At 43.0% G+C, this 22,640-nt stretch overlaps 2 long non-coding RNA genes across 2 annotated transcripts in view; one reads left to right on the plus strand and one right to left on the minus strand.

Annotated features, from left to right (window-relative positions):
• LOC137547014 (uncharacterized) overlaps positions 1-22,640 on the plus strand; it is a 90,219-nt gene that overhangs the window by 56,689 nt on the left and 10,890 nt on the right. The window lies entirely within an intron of this gene.
• On the minus strand, positions 714-6,947 carry LOC137544812 (uncharacterized). Its single transcript, XR_011025927.1, has 4 exons — positions 6,865-6,947; positions 6,601-6,697; positions 5,308-5,448; positions 714-797 (listed from the first exon to the last, which is right to left on the minus strand). It is a non-coding gene; the product is annotated as an uncharacterized lncRNA (long non-coding RNA).

Raw genomic sequence — 22,640 nt, forward strand, 5'->3', positions numbered from 1 at the left:
GGATGATAGATCATGGGAAGAGTTGTTACCAGCTCCCTATCATGTTCTCTGGTACATAATACACTATGGCTATAGTCCATTATAATACATTATTGTGATTGCCTTTGGAAGATTACTTAATAATTTAAAATCACATATTGATTTCCTTTATTAAAACCAGTTCCATGATTAATAAGAACCCCTTTCATACAGTAAGATCGCAGCAGAAATCATTTTATAAGGAGTCAATCACTCTTAATTTTGATTAATAGGAAATAATAATAAGCTAATAATAATAACACGCAAAAGGCCAGCTAACTGTCAAAAAAAATTGAAGTGGACCTGAACTCCGAACTTCCTCTCTGCTCTAAAAGATAAGCAAAAGTACAATAACATTTAAAGAAAAGCATTCCTTTGTAACAGCTGATAGAAATCCTGGAACAAATCTGCAGCGTCTACTTCCGGCTTTCATGGAAGCAGACATAGGGTTAACATCCTGTGTTTACAAATTAGCTGCTCTGCAGATGCTGCTGAGATCCATGAGCTGACCCAGCAGAAAGATCAAATTACACTTGTGATTAGTCACAGATGAGGGGGAACTAGACAGGCTTAACTCTCTAAATACATAAAGGGTGGATTTCTCTCTGTTTTCCTCTTGTTCTGTAAAAAAGTTCAAGGCCATTTTAAAACCTTTTTTATTTAATTAGGCAGTAAGAATTAGGTATAATGAAAAACAACATCATTCATTTTTTTCATTGAACACAGCTTTCTCCTAGAAGTCAATTTTCCTCTTCTGTTTGAAATACCTTTTCAGTACTCTGCAATAGAAAAAGGTACCAAAAAGTACTGTCAAAATTATTTATTTCGTATTTAGTATTTCTTGCTAGTATATCTTGCTAGCTGGAGGCTTAAAAAGCATTTTATTGATAAGATGTGAAAAAAATACAAGAAAATTTAGGAGAAAAAGTGAATTGAATAAGAGCCATAGGCTGTCAAAATGAAAGTAGTAGAGCTGTTTAAATTGATAAAATTGATCAAATATACCAGCTATACCCTTAAAGGACCAGCAGGAATAGGTCAGAGGTAGAAAGGGAGGCCCCATTTTTTTAAAGACTTAATTTACATATTATGTCAGTTCTTGCATTTGATGTTATTAAGGTAACCCCTAGCTATGCACATTTATTACAGTATATGTTGATTCAATAAGCTCAGTCAGTGACAGTTTCTTTTTAAATATTTAAAAAAATATATTATAGAAAGTAAATATTTTTTATTAAGATAGAGAACAAGGACTTTACAACTGTGCACTTGTTCTCATAGCTTCTCCCTGACTTGAGCTATACTCATCTCAAATGAATGATCCCTTGTGATTTTCCTAACCCTACCTACTGCTTGAGGGCTACTTTATTCCGTGGTAAAACATTCACGATAATCTGCATCTTCCAGCCACCAGAGGGCGCAAAGTAGGGATAGACGTCTTCGCCATTTGCTTTAATCAAAATATTTATTTTCATACTCAATGTAGCTCCCTGTGGTCATTTTTCAGGACAGAGTGAGGACAGACTGTGCCAATTTTACTGGGCACTGCTAGAAATCTTATGCTACTGGAGATGTCTAATATGAGCCAGCAAACTCGGTGGGTGGGTGGAGCTGAGCTCCGCCTTCAGTCTCGGGAGACTGTTAGATGGCGTAATCGCCGTCTAATTACCCGTACAGCGCTGCGATCAGCAGCAGCGCTGTACTGGGGACAGCCATGTGACATGGCTGTCACCTCCTAAACCACAGAGGTGATCGGCTGTCGTAGGCTGAAGCCTATGACAGCTGATTACCGGGATTGGCCAGCGGGGGGAGGGAGGGGGGTATACAAGGGGGAAAAAAAACACACTTTTTATTTAAAAAACAAACTATCACATACAAATAAACAAACAAACACTGGGGGGGGGGCGATCAGACCCCACCAACAGAGAGCTCTGTTGGTGGGGAGAAAAGGGGGGAGGAATCACTTGTGTGCTGTCTCGTGTGGCCCTGCAGCTTGGCCTTAAAGCTGCAGTGGCCAATTTAATGAAAATGTGCCTGGTCTTTAGGGGGGTTCAACACTGCAGTCCTCAAGAGGTTAAAGTCAAATTCATTACAAATATTTATCATTAATTTTGAAAAAGTCAAAACTAAATAGCAGGGGTATTAAAATGTAGCAAGCATTCTTGGGCTTTTTTTTGTGGTTTTGTGGTCCATGTGAATATATAGGATATAATGTAATTTTGGGCCTTTGGACATACTCTCTTTAATTATCCCAGCCACATAACTTTTAACATTTGGGGGACTTCCTTGCACATTTTTGTGTGCTTCAAAAGGGTGGTGGAGCTAATATTAAAAAAGATAGGGGTGGGAATCAGAAATTCCTATGAATCATATTATTTTCCTTCTCTTTTTGGATTTGTGAATAATATTAGGGCCCACTCCCAGCATTAAAAGGATACATTAGTATCCTTTGTCCGCTGCCACAATAGGTTAAAATAAAACAAAACAAAACATAAATCCTTGAAGAAATCCTTTATAAAAAAAAAACGAGTCAGAAATACAATATTATGTTTTCCCATCGTAATTATTGAGAAACTATTTTACAGGTTTAAAAGTAGACTCAGGACAAAGTTGTCCATGGGCCACAGAACGTAAATAACCTCTGCTTAAAGCGGGATTGTCAGCCACAAAATCAAATTCCTTTTAAACACTGCAATGTGTTTGCAATGCTGACACGAATCTCACCCTGCAGTGCAATTTCTCCAATCAATTCAGAACTGTCTCTGCAATCATTAGCTTTTCTCAGTCACCCAGCCTGTATTCTATGTCATCGCTGGGAGAAAGCTTGTCATCTCGCCTCCCACATTCCTGCTTCTCACTGATTGGTCTGAGCACACTTCAGTGTGACGGGCTGAGCTGTGCTCACAGGTGTTTACAAGCAAGCCAGAGATGGCACAGCAGATTGGAGGAGAACATAAGTAAACTTAAAGGAAGAAATGACATCAGGATTTAGTTTCACACTATGGAGAAAAGACATGGCCCCTGCCAGGAACAGAATTCTCTTCATTTACCATATACAATTCACTGTAATCAAAACGTGGCCAGTATAATCATCTGTTTTGTAAGTAGATCAAGTATTTATCTACTTATATATGTGTTTTTATTCCTGTCATAGTATGTCCAGGATCCTCCTGCTTTAAATCTGCCTCCATAATAAAACAGAAAAGGCCTGATTCACTAAACTAGAGGACTACCTGTAATAATTAATTAGCTTATATTGAACTGTACCTCAGCAATGTGGAGAGAACTGCAGGCGACTGTGGTTATCACCACAATATATTTAGATATACTGATCAGAAAAATGATTGAAAATCAGATCGGACCTGTTATAAATAATCGTTTCAACCTGCCTATTTGATGGGAAATGCATGGTGTGTGCCAGGAATTAAGCCCCACACACACGCTCAACAAAAGTGCACAATTATCAAACAACTTTTGTTGTGCAGCAAGTTGAAACAACCCAAAAAAGTTGTTTGTTATCGTTCACACAACTGATAAGACGCAGCTCAAGTCAATCCAACTGTTTGATTGATTTGAACTGTGTCTTATCAGTTGTTTGAACAATAGCGAACAACTTTTTTGGGTTGTTTCAACTTGTTTCAACAAAATAAGTTGTTTGATAATTGTGCATTTAAAAGAATTGTGCTGAGCATGTGCATGGGGCTTTGGTCTGAAGAAAAGATGCCTTAAGCCGCATACCGATGCTCATCAGTTGGATAGACGTCTTATCAGTCTTATCAGCGTTATCAGTTGTTTGAACAATAGCAAACAACTTTTTTGGGTTGTTTCATCTTGTTTCAAAACAAAAGTTGTTTGATAGTTGTGCTGCATAAAAGACTGCTGTTGAGCGTGTGTATGGGGCTGTAGAGGAGATTTAATTTGCATGTATAAATACATAACAGGGCAATTTAAAAGCTTGACAGATGAGCTTTTGCTCTCTAGGCTTGTGGAAAGGATTACATGACATAGTCTGTGCATAGAGGAACAATTTTTTGTCACTTATTTAGAAGATCTTTACAGTAAGAGTGATTAAAATGGGCCATGTATTTCCATAGGAAGTATCTATGGTAAATTCTATATCTGTGTTTCAACAGGGCTTAGATGATTCCCTTGCATTGATGGGCATCCATTACTCTAATTACTAGGTAATTCCCAGTGGTGTTGATCCAGGAATTTTATCTGATTGTCATTAGTAGCCAAGAAGGATGTTTTTCCTTTTAGGGCTCATTGGTCCAAGCCTTGTAAGGGTTTTTTTTGTTTTCCTCTAGTTCAACTGATATGTGAGGATGCAGGCTATTATTATTTAGTATTTATATTGTGCTGACATCTTCCACATTTCTGTACATAGTATATTGTCTTGTCTATTAACTGTCTCTCACAGTCTAATCCCTAACATAGTAATATGCATATGTATGTTATAGTGTAGTGTATGTATTGTATAGTGTCTATGGCCAATTCAGGGGGAAGCCAATGAACTTATCTGTGTGTTTTTGGGATGTGGGAGGGAACCGGAGTGCCCAGAGGAAACCCACGCAGTACACAAGGAAAACATACAAACTCTATGCACATGGCGTCCTAGCGGGTATTCTAACCAGGGACCCAGTGCTGCAAGGCAAGGGTGCTAACCACTATGCCACCTTGCCACTCTGCCCCTATGCTAGAGCTGTACCTTATTTTCTGGTTAAACTCGACGTACGTATATCTTTTTTCAACCCAAATAAGCATGTCCTATGTAACATAGCAGTTGTTTAACCTGTTTAATCCTTACAAATGAGAAAGGAGAGCCATTGTATAGACGGTTGCAAAAACTATTAATGTATATGGATGTTGTGGAAGGAATTGCTTTTTTCAGCTGCACGATGTTTAGCTTTTGAGCAATGTTTTTCAATGAGTTTAGAAATGCACAATGCATACAATGGCAGCTTTCTCTATTCCTCTAAAGGATTGCTAAAACATGATCAAACTAAAGAGGTCAATTAAATGCAGGTCACAGTGTGGTCACTACAGACAAATGCAGGCCTACTGTAATTGCCCTTCTCTTTCTGTCTATGCGTCCATTCATTGTACATGTATCTGCATGTAACGTGAATTCAGCTAACGCAATGTACAGGTATCCCACTGCTTACGTGACGCCTATAGAAAGCCCTTTCCTTTCCCTCTATTGACTGCAGGGCTGACATTACTCTGGCGTGATTCTATTTTAATGTAAATGGACTTAGGCTGTTCCACATATAATTTATAGAACCTTACTTTGATTGGTCATTGTTCCGTTCTTGTGAACTGTGTGACACTGCAGAAAATTCCTCTTTCTTCTGTTTCAATACAGAGGAGAGTTAAGGCATATTCTCTGCTTACAATTTCCACTGCGCTTTCTTCCCCATAGAAGAGATCCTATTATATAAAAATGCTGCACATAAATACTACACACAGAATAAAGGAAAATCACCTCCGCCGATATTACTGCCGCCAAAGTCCCCACCTAGCTCCCGATTAAATCCATAATTTAACATAATAATGTAAGAAAATAAACAAGATAGCCAATTCTCCTTAGATCTCCAGCATGTCCATTCAGCAAGCCTCTAGATTATCGAGAGCCAGTAGCCTATCTACCGCCAACGTATTTTGTGCCGTTAGAAATGTATCCCTTGTAAGCAAGATTATGAGTATTACAAGAGCTATTTGCGATCCATCCTGCATTTTTGCACCAGCATGCCCAGGTCTCTTTTGTCCCCTTTGCTGGGATTCTATTATAAAATATTTTGTTTTCCCCGCCATAAGGAAGCTGATGTAGAAGTGCCAGTGTTGCCAACCATTCACATAATTTTTTACTGACAAAGTTCCCCAAATTTACTGACAACGGATATTTTTTACTGACACAAAGAACGGCAACAAATGAGCGTGTCCATGGGTGTGGCTAAATATACATGATATTTCACAGGAGAAAAAATTGGGCAGGCACTCAAGGATAAAACTGTTGTCATTTATTGCCATTCCATGCACGTAGCAAAAAGCTGCAAAACATCAACCATCAAAGTCACTTCTATGCATTGAGCAAACGTGACCAAAACTGTCCATAAGGCATTAGAAAGCTAGCACAGAGCCAAGCCAAGAAACATGCGAGGAGCAAGAGATGAGCAGTGCAGGCAATACTTGCGTTATTGTAGACGTGCAGTAGCAGGCATGAGTGTAGACAGAAGCATGGGTGCGCTCAGGGATGCTCCAGGTTTGCTGCCCTTACAGCCGTTTGACCCTTACTTGCTTAGGACCTCATCAGATCAAATATACATGATGTTAACAGTGGTGTAAGTGGGCTTGCCGGGGAAGTTTGAGCACCGCCATAGTGTTTCTCCCAAAATACACCTAATCTGACAGCATTTCACCCAAAATACACCTAATCTGACAGCATTTCACCTAAAATACACCTAATCTGGCAGTGTTTCACCCAAAATACTTGTACTCTGGCAGCATTTCCCCTCCAAAATACATGTAATCTGGCAGCACCTGCAAGTGATGGGCTCAGTGCACAATTAGTTATCATTTTACCTTATGTGACAGACAGTGAGTGTGTGGCTGTCTGAGTGAGCTGCGGCTTCCAATCCCCCATGATTCCTGCCTGTGTCAGCAGCATCTGCAAGCAGACCTAAAAGAGACAAGTGAATGCCAGGCTCAGGCTGGATGGAATCAGTTCCCCTGATAGCAGCACCTGGGATCAGAGTTTCAGGAAGGAGCTGGGGGAAGGTACACACAACTAAGCAGCCACTACAGACAACGGGAGGAGAGGAGTCCTCTCCTGAGATCAGCCCAAACCTTTGTGTGCTGGGATATGTACTGATGGGCTCGGCTGGCTGCTATGGCTGCCACTTCCTGCAGCATTCCTGTCAGCTCTTCACTGCTCCTCCTAAGTTCATACCTCTCTCCTGCTAGAGAGAGGGGGTGGAGCCTGGCAGACAGGAAGAAAGGGGAGGCTGGGAGGGACAAAAGCTGGACTTCTGTTGGATGGCTGAGCCTAGGGGTGGGACTGGAGTCTCTCTGCCTCTCGGCCAGCTCTGTCTCTGTCAGATGTGCGGCAATGATGCTGCGGCTCGCGGCTCCGCCCCCGCCTGAATATATTTTTATGGATGCCACCCTGACTCTTACGGATTTCACGGGCATGCAAAATTACCTCTATATTTACGGGCAATCCGTAAATTAACGGACGGTTGGCAACACTGAGAAGTACCTATATGTCGTATCTGGAGCAAGAACTTGCAAGATGGTGATTTTCTTTGCAATTTGTATTGCTGGAATGAATTATTTCACAGAATTTAAAACTTGGGCTCTGAATGAAGGAGTCCAGCAAGTCTATCAGGGGAAGGGTTTTTATTATTTCTAGGCACACCATGCCAGAATGACAGCGTATCCATATATTATTAGAGATATGCTGTACCACTCCAGAAGTCCATAGCAAATGTCATGTGAGCCAGCTTATGCCACTTTCCAAAAGGATCATGCAGGTCTGATTTTGGCATTTCAGAAACTGAAACCGACAAACCCATCCAAGATGAAGATGGACATGTGTGAACGGGCTCATAGGAACACATGGGTCTATTCTGCATGTCTAATGTTTACTGTTGGAAGCAATCCAGTAGTGGACCTAGTGTAAATTGATTGAACCTGGGGCAAAAAATATTACCATTGATTTTCCATTAGCCATAGTAGTTTCATACTGACAGACATCACTTTTGGAGGCTCCTGCCTACAGGAACAAATAAAACTTGTTTCTTTAAGGTCGGTCTTGTCAATAATTACTTCAGTACAGTCGCTATAAAAACTATATTAATATGGTCAAAAGTAAAATGGTCTTTCTTTTAAAGTGACTGATAGGAGATATTAGATAAAAGGTGTTTACTGGAACCCAAGGTGGGAGACATATGGAGGCTGCCATATTTATTTACTTTTAAACAATGCCAGTTGCCTTGCAGTCCTGCTGATCTTTCTGGTCAAGAGTGCCTGAATCACACACCTGAAACAGGCATGCAGCTCTGATTTACATGTTTATTCAGGATTTATGACTTAAAGTATTAGAGTCAGTGGATCAGCAGGTCAGCCAGGCAATGTGCATAGTTTAAAAGGAAATGAATATGCCAGCCTCCTTATGCCTCTCACCTCAGGTTCCCTTTAAAAACATGCATTATTTTTGTTTGGTGTACTCTTAAAGGACCACTATCGCGAAAATCGTAAAATGTAAAATACATGTAAACACATTTAAATAAGAAGTACATTTTTTCCAGAGTAAAATGAGCCATAAATTACTTTTCTCCTATGTTGCTGTCACTTACAGTAAGTAGTGGAAATCTGACAGAACCGACAGGTTTTGAAGTAGCCCATCTCCTCATGGGGGGTTCTCAGGTTTTTTTATTTTCAAAAGCACTTAGTGAATGGCAGTTGCTCTGCCCAGCTGCCAAAAAAGTGTGAAGCGAGCAGGGAGGCTGTCCAGCATCTCTGTTTAAATCCTTTTCAGGGAATGTCTTTATGAAGAATAAGGGCCATGCTGAGAGTCCCCCATAAAGAGATAGACTAGCCCAAAACCTGTTGGTTCTGTCAGATTTCTATTACCTGCTGTAAATGACAGCAACATAGGAGAAGAGTAATTTATGACTCTTTTTACTCTGGAAGAAACGTACTTCTTATTTGTAAGTGTTTACATGTATTTAAAATGTTACGATTCTCCCAATAGTGGTCCTTTAAAACATCTTTCTTTTTAATGCTGACATAAAGTACTGATGTTACAAACTTCTAAACAGCCTTCACAGCTCAGAGGATAGATGAGCCAACAGCGAACTAATTTTACTCCTCTTCAAGTTCCTGTTCACTGACTGTTTTATGTATTAAACAGTGGCACAAATGCACATTCCGTGTAATCTGATTAAAAACAAACATTTATGCTAATGCTGTTCTTAATTCACTCCTGTCTGCTGCAAATGCACGCTCCACAATCCCCATCACATTTTCTACCTAAATGGGTCATTTTAGAACAGCACATACATACAATGCAATATATTGTTCTTCTGTAGCAGTAATAGACTGCAGGGAAAGCCTAGTATCATGAATACTCTTGGAGGGCTGCCCACTCTCCTTACCCACAGTAGTGTACAGAGACAAACGTGTGCTACATGTAAAATGATACATAACTGTAGTAGGAAGTAGGAACAATGATCAGCACTCACAGTGGCTTTTTGAGGGTCGGGGGGGGGGGGGGGGGGGGGGTGGTCAGCTTCTACAGCCATTCTCAGGCAGAGAAACTAATGGTGCCCATACATGGTACAATTTTTTTCATCCAATAGTACCATTTCTATGTAGTATAAGGGTAAATTAAGTAAATATACTCAAATGAATTTAGGCAGTTCCCTTATAATACATAGAAATGGTAAGTTTGGATGAGAAAAAATTGTACCATATATGGGCACCATTAGGGCTGGTTCAAATGAATAGCTGGCGGGATGGCTGGGAGTAGCTTGTTTAGCTGAAGCTAAACACTTTTCTGCAATCACACAGGAAAGCGCATGGCATCGGTTCACATTGGTTCCCATTGTTCTGTCATCACGTTGCGTTTTGAGCCCCTAGGGGGACACAGGATCGCAAACACAGCAGGTGCTAGAAACTACACGTAGCATCCACAGCAGTACAGTTGCACTGCATTATTTCCCCTTGCACGTTACCTTGCAGTGGTAGGGTAATATGTATAGCTCTGCCCCCCCCCCCCCCCTGAACAGTGACATATGTCCTGCTGGACAGGAAGTATGTCACTGATTTCTGGCCAATCAGCTCTAAATAGATTGTTGTGGCGCCATACACTTCAATGTGAATGCCTGCTGCGCTGCACCACTCAGCAATGCAGTGTAGAGTATGCGTCGCCTCTGCATCGTCGGAAGCACTTCCGCCACATCTCGTCGCACCATAGTGTGGCCAGTTTCATAGAGACTAATGGCCACTGCGACGGGGGATGGCGAAATGCCATAGAGTGAAAGGGGCATAAAGGGTACACTGAAGAAGTATAGTTCCCATGGTTGGAACAAGAAAATATTGGAAGTGTTTCTGGGCAGATTTCAGACATTCAAAGCTGGCTGAAAATTAAAATGGGAAAACATTTTTAAGTAATATTAAATAAAAAAAATGGTTTGTGCAGCGTTGACACATCGTGACAATCTTTTCCAGCAAAAGTGTGATTTCGCTGTTCTAGTTTATAAGAAAAGTAAACTATAATTCTACTAATTACATCTCCAGCACAATCAACATACCTGGATAGCAAAAACAGACGGCTTATTTATCCTAATTGCTGCTAAAATACATTAGTGTACATGAGAGTACAGGTTTATTTTCTTCTAGGTCACTCGCACATAAAAAGAAATGATTGGGCTGAGAAATCTACACTGTCAAACACAATGACGAGTAACACACCAGAATAAACAAAAATAATGAATAGTTTCTAAAAGTAAAACTAAGCAAAACAGTTTCCATGGTGAGTTTAATGGTTGACATGTCCCAATATGATCCTTTTATAAATAAATAACAATATCACAAGTACACAATAAAAAATGGCTGCAAATAAATGGTATTCTTCTGCAAGTTTAAATAAGCGCTGGCAAGAATTTCAGATGTGACTTTCCAGGCGGAGCTTATTTGAATTTAACATACATGATTCCCATTGGCATATTCATTTGGACCAATGGGAAGCCTAAATGGGAAATTCAGATACGCTGCCATTATATGCTGGGAAAGCAAAAGATAAATACTGTACTTCTAAACTAATGTAGTGAATAGGTAAGGGGTCATAAAATGAGAAGCAGTTAACTGGCACCGCAGCATGCCTGTTAATGTGGGTGCTGCCATAGCCAGGGCCAGAGCTACCATAGGAAAAAAAGGGCAATTGTCCCAGGGCCCCAGAGCCTGTAGGGGCCCCCAAGTTGTCCCTCCCTATCTTAACTGTTGCTCCCCAGGGACTCTGCAGAGTCTGTTAAGTTGGGAGGTGATTGGGGGAGGGTCAACAGCCAGCTCAGGGGCCCAGGAGGGACATTAGGCTGCAACAAAGGGCCTCTAATGACGCTTTTTGGTTCGGGGTGTGTCTGTTGGGGGGGCCCCCAGGCTAATTTTGCCCTAGGGCCCAATTGTTACTTGAACCGGCCCTAGCCATAGCTCACAATTTAATTAGTAGCTATGGCAGTGCCAGGACCCCGATATAATGTACAGCTGTTGTGGGTCTCTGTATCGTCCCTCCAGCTGTCACCCGATATCATTCCCTGTGTCCTGCTTCCAGCTCTATGGGCGCAGCTTCTTCTGCAACACAGTCAGGGCAGAGGGGAGCTGGATTGTGCTGCAGCAGGAATGCAAAGTTGTAGCTGCTTAAGCAAGCGTGAGAGGGGAGCCACAGTGTGTTGCAGCTGGAGCACAAAACTGCAGCTGCTTATGCAAGGGGAAGAGGAGAGCCTAAGGGCCTATTTCCAATACACATGGATTCTGGATGCAGAAAACTGACTCCAATGAATGCCTATTGGAAATCTGCATCAGAAAAATTGCGGTTAGTGGAAACAGGCCCATAGGCATTCATTGGAGTCAGTTTTCTGCATCCAGAATTTGCGTGTAGTGGAAACAGGCCCTGAGTGTGCTGCAGCCGGAGCGCAAAGCTGCAGCTGCTTGTGCAAAGGGGTGAGGATAGAGTGTGCATCTGGGAGTTAGATCGGAGTGGTGGTGGTGATGCAGTAGAATATTGGAACAATTACCAATATTCTACTTTTGGGAATTAAATATACAGGGAGTGCAGAATTATTAGGCAAGTTGTATTTTTTTGGGAATAATTTTATTATTAAACAACAACCATGTTCTCAATGAACCCAAAAAACTCTTTAACCCCCCTGGCGGTTTGCAAAAAATCCGCCAGGGGGCAGCAAATCTTTTTTTTTAATTTTTTTTTTTTTTCATGTAGCGAGACAAAGTCTCGCTACATGATAGCCGCTGCTCAGCGGCATCCCCCCAGCCCCTCCGATCGCCTCCGGCGATCGGAGATCAGGAGATCCCGTTCAAAGAACGGGATCTCCTGGAGGGCTTCCCCCGTCGCCATGGCGACGGGCGGGATGACGTCACCGACGTCATCGACGTCGTGACGTCAGAGGGGACTCCGATCTGCCCCATAGCGCTGCCTGGCACTGATTGGCCAGGCAGCGCACGGGGTCTGGGGGGGGGGGGGCGGCCGCGGCGAGAGGAATTGCGGCGGATCGGCGGGTAGCGGCGGCGATCAGATGCTACACGCAGCTAGCAAAGTGCTAGCTGCGTGTAGCAAAAAAAAAATTATGCAAATCGGCCCAGCGGGGCCTGAGCGGTGCCTCCCGGCGGCATAGCCCGAGCTCAGCTCGGGCTTACCGCCAGGGAGGTTAATATCAAAGCTGAATATTTTTGAAAGTAGTTTTTAGTTTGTTTTTAGTTTTAGCTATTTTAGGGGGATATCTGTGTGTGCAGGTGACTATTACTGTGCATAATTATTAGGCAACTTAACAAAAAACAAATATATACCCATTTCAATTATTTATTTTTACCAGTGAAATCAATATAACATCTCAACATTCACAAATATACATTTCTGACATTCAAAAACAAATCAGTGACCAATATAACCACCTTTCTTTGCAAGGACACTCAAAAGCCTGCCATCCATGGATTCTGTCAGTGTTTTGATCTGTTCACCATCAACATTGCGTGCAGCAGCAACCACAGCCTCCCAGACACTGTTCAGAGAGGTGTACTGTTTTCCCTCCTTGTAAATCTCACATTTTATGATGGACCACAGGTTCTCAATGGGGTTCAGATCAGGTGAACAAGGAGGCCATGTCATTAGTTTTTCTTCTTTTATACCCTTTCTTGCCAGCCACGCTGTGAAGTACTTGGACGCGTGTGTGATAGAGCATTGCCCTGCATGAAAATCATGTTTTTCTTGAAGGATGCAGACTTCTTCCTGTACCACTGCTTGAAGAAGGTGTCTTCCAGAAACTGGCAGTAGGACTGGGAGTTGAGCTTGACTCCATCCTCAACCCGAAAAGGCCCCACAAGCTCATCTTTGACGATACCAGCCCAAACCAGTACTCCACCTCCACCTTGCTGGCGTCTGAGTCGGACTGGAGCTCTCTGCCCTTTACCAATCCAGCCACGGGCTCATCCATCTGGCCCATCAAGACTCACTTCTCATTTCATCAGTCCATAAAACCTTAGAAAAATCAGTCTTGAGATATTTCTTGGCCCAGTCTTGACGTTTCAGCTTTTGTGTCTTGTTCAGTGGTGGTCGTCTTTCATTCTTTCTTACCTTGGCCATGTCTCTGAGTATTGCACACCTTGTGCTTTTGGGCACTCCCGTGATGTTGCAGCTCTGAAATATGTCCAAACTGGTGGCAAGTGGCATCTTGGCAGCTGCACGCTTGACTTTTCTCAGTTCATGGGCAGTTATTTTCCGCCTTGGTTTTTCCACACGCTTCTTGCGACCCTGTTGATTATTTTGAATGAAACGCTTGATTGTTCGATGATCACGCTTCAGAAGCTTTGCAATTTTAAGAGTGCTGCATCCCTCTGCAAGATATCTCACTATTTTTTACTTTTCTGAGCCTGTCAAGTCCTTCTTTTGACCCACTTTGCCAAAGGAAAGGAAGTTGCCTAATAATTCTGCACACCTGATATAGGGTGTTGATGTCATTAGACCACACCCCTTCTCATTACAGAGATGCACATCACCTAATATGCTTAATTGGTGGTAGGCTTTCGAGCCTATACAGCTTGAAATACGACAACATGCATGAAGAGGATGATGTGGTCAAAATACTAATTTGCCTAATAATTCTGCACTCCCTGTACTAGAAAATTGGTAAAATTACCAATATTCTACTATTGGAATTTTGTATTGTTATATAGTAAATGAAGAGAATTCTATTCCTGGTGGGAACCATGTCTTGCCCACAGTTTAGGCTAAATCCTGATGTCATTTCTGCCCTTTACTTTTTTTTCTTTTCTCCTGTAATTGCTGAGTCACCTCAGCCTTGCTTGTAAACACAAGTGAGCAGGGGATGTGTTTCAGATAAGCAGCTAGGCAGGGAAGTAAATGGAAGAGGAGGAATATATTATAGATAAAAAGAACTCCCAGCATGCAACTGTTTGGCACTGACTACTATAGGCCCAGTGCTCCTAAAGTATGTGATAACTCCAAATCATAACAGCAGAAAAAGTTTTGAATTCAGGAATTAGCATCATCTTTATCACTTAATATACTCAGACCAGTTGCTGTTGAAATTAGATTTTTATGGTGACAATCCCGCTTTGAGGCTTACCAGCCGTATACGAACCACATTATAAGGTTGTGTATAAAGCTTCAGACATATCTAGGTGTTTTTTGAGTCCTATGGGAGAAAATCGCTTTACAAATGTTATTGTATTGTATTGTATCTGTTCTGATATAATTTTAGAAATAAAGCAGTCTACACTTAGTACTTCTGCTTATTTTTATGTTCGCACCTCTTCACTGTATTGATACCAATTGGAGAAGGGCACCATAACCTTGGAGGACCTACGCGATAACCCTGTGTACTAAAGCTTTCCATTCAACCTCATAACATTGGTTGTATGTGGCTGGTGAGCCATTCCTTTGACTGGTGTTAGGATGCAAATATTACTGTGGAAATCTGGATAGTTAAGCATGGTGAAAGCCTAATCCTGGAGTTGACTTGCACTGATTTGTTTACATATACTGCTTCAAACTTTGGACATTGTTCTCTATTGTTATCCATTGGTGCTGATTTTTTGTTTCTGGGGTGTACACTAGGGAAGGCCCTGATTAGGAGAACTCATGGAGAAGCATGTGATCAGTTTGATCAGCTGATAGATTTGTAAGGCTCTGATTTGCTGTGATGACTTCCTGGTTTAACACATGATCAGGACCAGCAAATCAGAACCTTACAAATCTATCAAACTGATCACATGCTTCTCCCTGAGTTCTCCTAATCAGGACCATCCCTAGTTTACACCCCATGGCTATAAATTATGGGAATGACCTGCAGCCATGTCAGTGTGATAAAAACAGGGGCGTCCAGTGTATGTGGAACTATCACAAATTAGCATAAAAAAGGAGAGGCCTTACCTCTTCTGAAGAAACTAGGCCAGTCTAGCTGGAAAAGTTTTTATACAAGCACACGTAAGGACAATGTGTTTCGCGGATGCTTGTCTGCTTCTCCAGGTCAATAAAAAACAAGTGCCTTAAAGGACACCCGAGGTGAAAATAAACTAATGAAATAAACGATAGTATCTATCTTCCTTCTCCTAAAAATGACTTTTTAAGATATTCCAGTTTTATTTTATGTTTAAATCTACTTTTTAAGTTTTAACTGTTTTATTGTTTTTGCTTAACGACACATTCATTAAAGTATGCCAGCGCTAAAATTTATGAACTATTTACCCTGTTTGAAATTTCTTATCAGTGAGGGTCACGCTATAGTCACTTCCTGTCTGAGTCAGGACTGAGTCAGCCATTTACATACCTGATATTTAACTTTTTCAGACAGAGAAAGAAAAAAGGAACACAGCATAGTTATGTGTGTGCTAGGCATTGTACATACCCATGTCTATCTCATCATGTCACATGTCACCTCGGGTATCCTTTAATGCCCTGGCTGTAACTAGCATGAGCACCTTTATGCCTCGGCCTACACTGCCTCTCCTTTTTATGCTAATTTTTGATAATTCCATATACACTGGGCTTGGTTGGAAATGCCCATTTCCTATTTTCTGTTTTTCCGATTTTTGAGGAGTATTTTATTAGTAATTTTTTTGCATCAGATAATGCAAAGAATGAAAAAAAAAAAACTGAAGTCGGAAAAACAGAAAATTTGTCTTGAGATTGGTCTCAGAATAAAATTTGGCAGAAAAATGCTGAGTTCTCTGATTGGTCCAATGCGTCTGAGTTCTGTAATTGGGCTACAATTACTGTGCTGCAGTAAATCGGATTGCCACGAAATTCAGTTTTCCAATTTCCATTTTCCGATTTCCTTTTTTTGATTTTTGATTGGAAGTGCGGATTTTCGATCATAAATGTGAAAATTTCAATTCCACGGAATCGGAATTAGAATCACTACTGGGGGCCTCCACCCCTGATTTTACACTTTAGAACTCTGTTGGAAGGTATTAGTTTTTTAGCATATTTCAAATGAAACCTGGGAGTGAAACCAACCAGTTCCTGTTCCACAGACCTTGAAAATTGAGCGGGGCGAGTGTTTTACTTGCAGGATTCCTGTGTTCTTTTGTCTCTTAGATGACCCTGGGTTTATTTTAACCACAGGGTCCATCACAACCAACATCAGCGTAATGCCTGCCAATAAATACAAAAACAATTCAGTGTTTCTCGCAAATTTTTGTCAGTCATTTTCGCATAAAAATGGCATTTTCGATTTCAAGAAAATGTTCGGGAATTGCTAAAAATTACCGAAAAAGCAAAAAATCTTAATTTTTATCACGAAGATGCAAAAATGTTTATTTTAGTGTGAAAATGCAAAAATATCAAGTATTTTAGCATTAAAATTGACAAAAAAAAAATCACAAACTTATTAATGAATTATTTTCAATGGCATTTTTTCTCAAAAGTCGAATTTAACATTATTTTAGCAAAAATGAATTCAAAAAGAACATCGGCATTCTTGCTCATCTTTGAAACAATTCCCTATTTATTTAAATGCTAGCTTATTATGTGCATAGAGAAGCTGTGGGAATCAAGATCACTGCATTGTACTAAGGCAAAGGATCGCAATTCTGTCCAGGCCTGGATTTACCTCATATGAGCCTATAGGCACAGATGTCCTGGCACCCTAGACTTCACCCTCCATGAACCTACAAATCCCCACCACACTGCAACCAGCTGTCACTTCTCCCTTACTTCCCTTGCCCATCATATGTAGCTCCAGGTGCACATTAATATTAGGTATCCAGAAGTACCCTCAATTTAAGATAGCTGGAGGTGCACCAAATATTAAGTAGCTAGAGTAACCTCAGTGTTAAGTAGCTAGAGGTTCCCACAAGTATAAGGTAGCTAGGGGAACCTCAGTATTAAGTAGCTAGAGGTGCCCCCATGTATTAGATAACTAGAGGAACCTCAATATTAAGGAGCTAGAGGTGCCCCCAAGTATAAAGCAGCTAGGGGACCTCAGTATTAAGTAGCTAGGGGTGCCCCCAAGTGTTAGATAACTAAAGGAACCTTAATATTAAGTAGCTGGAGGTGCCCCTGACTGAAGGGAGATGTCATCAGTGGAATGCCGAGGGCAATTTGAGTTGAGTAACCTCACATTTACACTCTGCTCCGGACTCTGCATAGGGAAGGATGAAGGGAGGCACTTGGGGAAAAGAGTGAGCCGCCTTTCCATCATCAGACGCCTGTAGGCATGTGCCTATAGTGCCTTATAGTAAATCCGACCCTGATTCTGTGATTGTGCTGCTTAGTAAGTCGGGGCTCAGGCTGTCACAAAGTAGTCTGAAAATGCTGAAACTCTTTGTAAATGCAGCTGCATTTACAAAAAAAGAAAGCATGCTATACTCTTCTTCAGCAATGATTACATAAAATATTGCAGACTTGGTGTAGACCGTGTGCAATCTGAGTAACTGAAATGTCAGCAACCTCGCAGCTAAAAGTTAAAGCTGGCAATAAACACACCTTTCAGAAAGAAAATACAATAAACTGGGGACAAACTCTGCTCAGAGGAGTCAGCAGACAGAGGAGAATCTATTAGACTTCTGACTGAGCAATGGGGTTTTCCATAGCTAATATGCCGCTCCACTCAATATCCCAATCAGTCACACCAAGAGGGGACATAGTAAAAAATATATGAAAGAGGATTGACATTTATTCTGTGCGCGCCAGAAATAAAACTGCTCACCTTCAGTTGTGGTTGCAAAACACATCTGTGAAGCACAGTAAACTTGCTTGATAACCACACACAAGTGGAGAAAGGTCCATAGGCTGCCTGTATAGCAAAAAGAGACATAACGCATCCTACATTTCATGTTTCCAGGAGAAGACAGGGGAAAGACACTTTCAGGTGCTTTTCAAAGGATTTATGTTTTGTGACCGAAGGGCAATAACCCTCTGAACCATGTAGAGGGATTATTCCATTTTTAATTAAATTTTTAGTTATTCAGGTAGCCTTTAACCCTTTAGCGGCCAAAAAAAGTAAAACTTTATTTGGCGGCAGGGACAAATTTTTCCTGTTGCTATGGTAGTGTGCCTTCCCTGAGCCTGGCAGGCTTGGAGGGGTATGTGGCGGCAGGGTAGGGGTGGCGGCACAAAGCGGGGGTGGCGGCACAAAGCTCTCACCCATACCTGTCCGCAGTGGCGTAGCTACAAACCTCTGGGCCCCGATGCGGAATCTGGATGTGGCCCCCCCCCGGCAACAACAGCCCCCCTCCCCCGGCAACACCCGGCGGACGCACACACATATCAAAATCCCTATAGCCAGCTATAGGTCCCCCCAGTATAAGTAGCCAGGCATAGGTAAGCCAGTATAGTTGCCCCCGGTATAGGTGAGATAGGCAGGTGCCGCCGGTATAAGTTAGATAGATAGGTGCCCCCAGTACAGGTTAGCTAGGTGGGTGCCTCTAATATAGGTAGCCAGAATAGTTGCCCCCAGCGTAGGTTAGATAGGTAGGTGCCCCCAGTATAGGTTAGTTAGGTAGGTGCCTCCAATATAGGTAGCCAGTTTAGTTGCCACCTGTATAGGCTAGCTAGGTGCCCCCAATACAGGTTAGATAAGTAAGTGCCCCCAGTATAGGTTAGATAGGTAGGTGCGCCCCAGTATAAATTAGATTAGGTCGGTGCCCCCCAGTATAGGTTAGATTAGGTAGGTGCACCCCAGTATAGGTTAGATTAGGTAGCTTCCCCCCAGGATAGATTAGGTAGCTGCCCCCAGGATAGATTAGGTAGGTGCCCCCCAGTATAGGTTAGATTAGGTAGCTGCCCCCCAGGATAGATTAGGTAGCTGCCCCCCAGGATAGATTAGGTAGCTGCCCCCCAGTATAGGTTAGATTAGGTAGGTGCCCCCCAGTATAGGTTAGATTAGGTAGCTGCCCCCCAGGATAGATTAGGTAGCTGCCCCCCAGGATTAGGTAGCTGTCCCCCAGGATAGATTAGATTAGGTAGCTGCCCCCCAGTATAGGTTAGGTAGCTGCCCCCCAGGATAGATTAGGTAGCTGCCCCCAGGAATAGATTAGGTAGCTGCCCCCCAGGAATAGGTTAGATTAGGTAGCTGCCCCCCAGGATAGATTAGGTAGCTGCCCCCCAGGATAGATTAGGTAGCTGCCCCCCAGGATAGGGCAGGTAGGTAGGTGCCCCGATCCCATAATGGAGGGGTGGGCCGCAGCAGCGGGGAGGGCAGCCTGACCTCTCCCTCCCTTCCTCTCCCCGGGGCCCGCCCCCTCAGATGCAGAGTGAGCGGCTCACGGAAGCACTGTAGGCAGAACTCACCTCCGTCTCTCGTTCCAATCGCCGCTGGTCTCCTCCCGCTCTGCATAGATGCTGTTACACACGCAGCTTCCTGTTTAGCCGGAAGCTGCGTGTGTAACAGCATCTATGCAGAGCCAGCCAGAGAGGGGATCAGCGGCGAGTGGAACGCAGGGAGGTGAGTTCTGCCTACAGCGCTTCCGTGAGCCGCTCACTCTGCATCTGAGGGGGGGGGGGGGCCGGGGAGAGGAAGGGAGGGAGAGGTCGGGCTGCCCTCCCCGCGGCTGCGGCTCCCCCCTACCAGCGCGCACGGGCCGCATGGCCCTCCAAACGGAGATGGGCCCCCCGGGCCCCTCCCCCGCCTCCTCAGGAGCCGGGCCCGGTCGCCAAGGCGACCGCTGCGACCACGGGCCCTACGCCCTTGCCTGTCCGGACAGCTTGATCGGCTTCTTCGTCCACCACAGCAAGAATGTACTCCAGTCCCCACAGGTCTTTTCGGTTCCAATCAAGATATGACATGTGATCGGCATCCAGGAGACCGTGTCAACGTTACAGCACCACACAGTGGTGTAAGACAAGTGATGGAGATACTCTTCCAGGGTGGCGTTGTAACATTGACACGGTCTCCTGGATCCTGATCACATGTCATATCATGTGATTGGATGTAATCGGGACCTAGAAGACCTCCCGAAAGTTCAGAGCCGCTGGTGGAGGAAAAGAAGAAGCCACTCAGAGCAGGTAAATATAACTTCTTACTGCCACCCACTCGTTTGGCTGCACTAGGCAGCGAAACGAGCTATGCCGACAGAGGCTGCACCAGCAACATCACATGAAGCATTTTGTTTGAAGTTGTCATTGGGTTAATCTGTTGCATCTCCTTTAGTATGACCACTGCACCCTTTCCACTAGCGGTGAGTTTTCTATGGTTTATATATGTTTCATAGTCATAGTTGAAGGCGAGCAGGCTCATTTCTTGCTATGGTACATGTATTACAGGAAAATAGTGATTTGATAATGGGAAAGGGGATTTCGGCAGCATGGTGCTGAATCACCACAGCTGTGCATGGCTCGGCTTGGTTATGCAGCAGGGGAAATAATGGGCAAAAAGAAGAGGTTTATTGCAACCGTCAGTCAGGAGTGCCTCGGTTGATTTTAATTAATTCATTGAGGTGGTTGTGTCTAACTGTCCCTAGACTTTTTGGCACATTTTGGGCTTGTTATTTGACTTGAAGAGCTGCTGGAAGTTCAGAGCCGCTGGGGGAAGAAGAAAAAGCAGCTTTGAACTTCTGACAGGCCACCCCACTACCTGTTTGCACACTATCCCAGTTGGGCGGAGCAACAGCTGTTCAGTAAGTGCTTTTAAAAATAAAGAATACCCTGAGAATCCCCAATAAAGAGATGGGATAGTCCAAAACATGTCAGTTCTGTCAGGTTTATACTACCTACAGTACTGTAAGTGACAGCAACATAAGAAAAAAAGTAATGTATAGCACATGTTACTCTGTGAGAAATTTACAGGTACTTTTTAACCACTTCCCTACCCTGGGTTATTTCCCCTTAAAACCAAAGCAATTTTCTGCATTTCACACTCCTCCTGTTCATTAGCCAATAACTTTATCAATACTTATCACACATAAATGATCTATACCTTTTTTTTTGCCACCAATTAGGCTTTCTTTGGGTGGTACTTTTTGCTAATAATTTTATTTTGTATGCATTTTAAAGGGCATAAGGGGGAAAATGAAATAAAAAAGTAATTATTTCTCAGTTTTCAGTCATTATAGTTTAAAAATAATAAGCGCTACTGTAGATTAAACCCACACATTTGATTTTCATATTTGTCCTGGTTATTACAACATTTAAATTACGATCCTAGTACAATGCATGGTGACAATATATTATTTGGAAATAAAGGTGCATTTTTTAATTTTTTTCCTTGCTTCTCCTTATGTGGCTCTTTTGTTTATCCCCCCCCCCCCCCCCCAGTTAGCCAGATGTGCTCCTTTATATTCCCCCACCCCCCAGATTTTGCCAGGTGTGCCTTTATATCCCTACCCAGCCCCAGTTAGTCAGATGTGCCTCTGTACCCCCCACCTCAGTTAGCCAGACATGCCTGTTTATCCCCTCCACAGTTGGCCAGGTCCGTTTTTTTTATTTTCCCCCCTCCACCATGGCTAGCCAGGTGTGCCCCTTCATTTCTTCCCCTCCCTTCATGGAAAGCCAATTGTGTGCCCTTTAATACCCCCATGGATAGCCAGGTGTGAGCCCCTTTAAGACACCCCAACCCCCAAATGCCAGGTGTCGCCCCCCCCCCCCCTGCAGAGATGGGCACAGGGAGGGAGGGGGCAAGCATTAATCTCTCACCTGACCTTGTTCCATCGGCAATCATGATCCCCTCTCTGCAGTACTGCTGTCAACCTCACTATACTGAATGGATCGGGTCCCGGCTTGATGACATCCACAGGCCATGACCTGATCCAATCAGCGTAGTGAGGCTGACAGTGGAACTTCAGGAAGGGGATAACGATCATCACAGGAACAATGCAAGTAAGAGATTGTCACATTGTAATCCTCCATGCTGCCCAATCGCAGCATGGAGGAGAAGGGTTAATACAGGGGATCAAGCGGGGGGTGGGAAGATCGTAACCCCAGGAAGGGATCAATGTTTAGTGTAGTTAGGGGGAGGGAGGTTAATGAGCCCAGGGTTGTGCTAGCTCGCGTGCTGTGCTCATTAAATGAAAGTAACTTATATACATCATGATGTGTGGCTTTCAGAAGCCACTTGCAACGACGTGAATATACTGTAGTTAGGATGTAAAGTGGTTATTTATGTGTTTGAGTATTTTAAATTTTACAATTTTTCGCAATAGTGGTCCTTTAAACGTACAAATCCCCCAAGTAAGATATGACAGTTCCTTGTTTTTCTTGCTATGGGTACTCTCATATTTACGTGTCATTTAAAGTGAATGGGAAACGCATTTAAAAAAATGAGACAGATGCTTACCCAAGGAGAGGGAAGGCTCTGGGTCCTATAGAGCCTTCCCGCTCCTCTCCTGGCCCCGTCGTTCCAGTGCTGACTCGCCCGGTAGCAGTATTTGAC

This window comes from Hyperolius riggenbachi, chromosome 2, assembly GCF_040937935.1.
Source record: "Hyperolius riggenbachi isolate aHypRig1 chromosome 2, aHypRig1.pri, whole genome shotgun sequence".
NCBI classification, from domain to species: domain Eukaryota; kingdom Metazoa; phylum Chordata; class Amphibia; order Anura; family Hyperoliidae; genus Hyperolius; species Hyperolius riggenbachi.